General features: G+C 30.0%; 1 pseudogene; it reads right to left on the bottom strand.

The window, feature by feature from the left end:
* Positions 1-615: 615 nt before the first annotated feature.
* Positions 616-729, bottom strand: LOC132026362 (U4 spliceosomal RNA; annotated as a pseudogene).
* Between the last annotated feature and the right edge of the window lie 3,863 nt (positions 730-4,592).

Genomic DNA, 4,592 nt, shown 5'->3' with positions numbered 1-4,592 from the left:
TCTCACCAGCAATATATTAGAATTACAGTTGCTCCACATTTGCCCCAATATTTGTTAGTATTTTGGATCATTTTATGTGTTTGTAGAGGTATAAAATTGTGGTTTTAATTGTAATTTCCCTATTTCTTATTAATGTTAAGCATTTTTATTTCATGTGCTTATTGAGCATTCTTGCATCGTGTGTAGGTACTGATTGATTTGAGAGAGTTCTTTGTACATTCCGGAAAGTTCTTTGTATATTCTGGATATAAGTCTATGTCAGATAAACATATTGTAAATATTTTCTCCCTGTCTGTGGCTTGTCTTTTTATTTTCTTGAAGGTGTCTTTGAAAGAGCAGTTCTTTATTTTGATAAAATCCAATTGATCACTTTTTTCATTTAGGGTTTATGCTTTTTTTTTTTAACAAAAAAATCTTTGACTATCTGAAATTTATGAAGATGGTTGCCTGTAATTTCTTCTATTAAGTTTTTTCTTGTTATCCTTTTAGTATCTGAAGGATATGCAGTGAAGCCTCCTCCTGTTACTTATGTTAATAATTTGTGATTTCTTTTTTTTATCTTAATAATTCAGTTTAGAGGTTTATTGCTTTTATTGATTAAAGAAACTGCTTTTGATCTCATTGATTTTTCCCTAATTTTTATGTATGTTTTATAACATTATTTTCAATTAGCAATAATCGCGCCTCGGATAAACCTCATTGGCTACGATACTGCCACTGCACAAAGCTTATAACATTATTTTGATTTACACTTCTTTTTCTAGATTTTTGCTTGGAAGCTTAAATAATTGATTTTAGTCCTTTCCTCTTTTTAAACATAAGCTTTTAAAGCTATGAATTTCCCTTTAAGAGTGCTTTGCATACTCAACAGCTAAGTATCTTAGCTGTGTCCCCCAACTTTTGATATATTGCATTTTCATTATTATTCAGTTCTATATATTTTCTGAATTCTCTTGTGATTTCTTCTCTGACCCATGGGTTATTTAGAAATGTTTTCTTAATTTCCAAATATCCACATACTCTCTTTTTATGATTTTTTATTTAATTCCCATTATAAACAGAGAACATTTTTTATTTCTTTTTTTAATTTATTGAGATTTACTTTATGCCCCAGAAAATAGCTTTAATTTTAGTGAATGTCCAAGGAACACTAGAAAAGAATGTGTATTCTGTTATTGGGTGGAGTATTCTATAAATGCTGATTAGGCCAATTTGGTTGACAAAGTTGCTCAAGACTTAATTTTTTATTTACTTGCTGTTTCAATTACTGAGGGAAAAAATTGAAATCTTCAACCATACTTTTGAATTTGCTATTTCACTTTTAGTTTGGTCAACTTTTGCTTTATGTATTTAGAGCTCTATTTTTGGGTGCAAATACATTAGGACCATTATATCTGTATGGTAAATTAACTCTGTTATCATAAAATAGTTCCCCTTTATCCCTGGTAATATTTTTGTTCCAAAGCTACTTCAGCTTTGTGTTATTAGTTTTTGCATGGGATAACTTTTTTCCCATCATTTTACTATTTTTATAATACCTTTATTGAGATATAATTCATATATCATACAATTAACTCATTTAAAAATGTACAATTCAATAGTTTTTAGTATATTCATAGCTGTGCAACCATCACCACAACTGATTTTAGAACATTTTCACCACCTTAAAAAGAAACCATATATGCTTTAGCAGTCACTCCCATTTTCCCTTTTTATCCAGCACTTGGCAACCACTAATCTACTTTCTGTCTCTGTAGATTTTCCTGTTTTGAACATTTTATAGAAATAGAATAATACAATATGTAGCCTTTTGTCTGCCTTATATTCTCAAGGTTCATTTATGCTGTAGATTGTATCAGTATTTTGTTCCTCTTAATCATTAAATAATACTCTACTATATGAATTTACCACATTTTATTTATCCATTCATTTTTTTATGGCCTTTTAAGTTGTTTTGGCTATAGTGAATAATGTTATGAATATTTATGTACAAGTTTTTGTGTGGATATGTTTTCCTTTCTCTTGGATATATATATACCTGGAAGTAGAGTTGTTGAGTCACACAGTAATTTTAATTTTGAGGAATTGCCATACTGTTTCCCAAAGTAGCTGCACTGTTTTACATTTCCACCAGCAGTGTGTAAGTGTTCTAATTTCTCAACATTCTTTTTATTGTCTTCTTTTTATTATCTTTCTTTTCTTGCCATACTAATGGTTGTGAAGTAATACCTCACTATGGTTTTGATATGCAGTTCTATGATGGCTAATGATGTTGATCATCTTTTCATGCGCTTATTGGCCATTTATATAACTTCTTTGGAAAAATGTCTATTCAGATCCCTTCCCGCTTAAAAAATGGGTTGTCTTGCTATTATTGAGTTGTAACAGTTTATATAGCCTAAATGTGCCAGGAACATTAGAAAAGATGCACAGTTTACAAGTATTTGTCCCATATTGTGGATTGTCTTTTCATATTTTTCATGGTGTCCTTTGAATCAAAAAGATTTAATTTTGATGATATCCAATTGATCTATCTTTTCCTTTTGTCACTTGTGCCAAATCTTCCATCATTTTCCTTTAATGTATCTGTTTGCTTACATGTAACATAGGTTTCTTATAGATAGTGTGTGACAGGATCTTATATTTTTATTCAATCTGAGAATTTGTCTTTTAATTGGAATATCTAGACAATTTACATTTAATGCAATTTTAAATATATTTGGGTTTAAACCTATATATTTGTTACTTTTTTCTACTATTTTTATCTGCTATTTATCTATCTATTTTCTCTCTGCCTTTTTTTGGTTTAATTCATTATGTTTTACAATTGACTTTTACCTCTATATCAATTTTAGCCTATCAATTTTGTTTTTATTTATTTACTATTTTATTACCTATACATAAAAGAAAAATTGGTTGCCCTAGGGTTTATGACATACAAATTTACTTTATCAAAACTGCTTTCAAATAAGATTATATTAATTGACATGTAAGACCCTTACATTATGTTTCTACTTTCTTCCTACTTTCTGTTATGCCCTTATTGTCATTTGTTTTACTTCTACATCTGTTATAAAGCACAAAATACATTATTATTATTATTATACTGTAACAGGTTAATAATATTTTAAATAAATTTAAAAATAAGAAAATAATCTTTCATATTTATCTAAGTAATTATTATTACTGATTTTCTTAATTCTTTTAAAGAATTCTTAAAAATTCATGTTTCCATCTTGTATGATTATCTCCTATTAGAGTAACTTTTTTTCTAACTTTCCTTTTTTTTTTTTTAATTTTATTTATTCATTTATTTCAGAGAGAGAGTGAGCATGAGCCAGGGAAGGGCAGAGGGAGAATGAGAGAGATAATATCAAGCAGCTTCCACACTGAGCCTGGAGCCCAATACAGGGCTTGATCTCATGACCCTGAGATCATGACCTCAGTCAAAACCAAGCATTAGATGCCCAACCTACTGAGCCACCCAACCGCCCCTTTTATTAAGTTTTTTATAATGTAGTTCTCTTGATGATGAAGTGCCATAGCTTCTGTCTAAAAAAATGACCACATTTTGAACGGTATTTTAGTTACATACAGATTTTATTTTTCCCCTTTTAGTATTTTTAAAGATGTCAATTCATTGTCTCGTGGCTTACCTAGTTTGTAACCACAGGTATTAATAATTCTTAGCTTTGTTTCTCTATATAGACTTTCTTTTCTCTTTGGCAGCTGCTAAAATATTTTTCTTTATCACTGGTTTCTGGCACTTTGTCATGCATCTTATGTCACTCTGTATATGGGTGTGATATCTTGTGTGAGGTCCTTTGAACTTCTTGGATCTGTGGAAATCTTGGATCAAACTTGGAAATGTTTTTGCCATTGATTTTTCCAATATATTTGCTTTCCCTACCTTTCTCTCCTTCTTCTGTGATTCCTATTACATGTACTTGGAATTCTTGATGCTGACTCACAGGTCCCTGAGCTTCTTGTTCATTCTTTTAAAGTTATTTTTCTCTCTACTTCATTTTGGATAGATTATATTGCTGTATCTTCAAAGTCATTAGTTTTTTTCTTCTGCAATGTGAAATTTATTGATAATCCTACCCAATGGCTTTTTTTCATTTCAAATATTGGTTTTTGCATTCCTAAAGTTCATTCTAATTTATTCTTTTTTATATCTCTGACTCTCTTCTCACACGTTCATGTCTTTCTTCATATACTTGAACATTATATTAATAACTGTTCTATCATCTGTTACTTCCAGCATTTCTGTAATTTCTGAATGTTTCTATTATAGTTTTTTTCTTCCTGGTTAGAGATCTCATTTGCCTTCTTCTTATTATATCTAGTAAAGGAAAACTTATTGGCTCTGGACATTGTAGATCATGCATTGCTGAGTGTCTGGGTTCTCTTGTGTTCTTTTAAAGAGGGATGGGTTTTGTATTCGTAGATGCTTATGTCACTCTTAAATCAAAGTAATCTTCCTGAGGACTGTTTTTAAGCTTTTCTAATTACTGCTAAAATAGTTTTCACTTCAGGAGTAGTTTATTCCTACATCTAAGGTATGACCCCTCAAGACTCACTAATGAATG

Source organism: Mustela nigripes, chromosome 10, assembly GCF_022355385.1.
Source record: "Mustela nigripes isolate SB6536 chromosome 10, MUSNIG.SB6536, whole genome shotgun sequence".
Classification (NCBI taxonomy): Eukaryota; Metazoa; Chordata; class Mammalia; order Carnivora; family Mustelidae; genus Mustela; species Mustela nigripes.
Note: the sequence above shows the minus strand (reverse complement) of the source record. Positions and strands in the feature narration are given on the sequence as shown.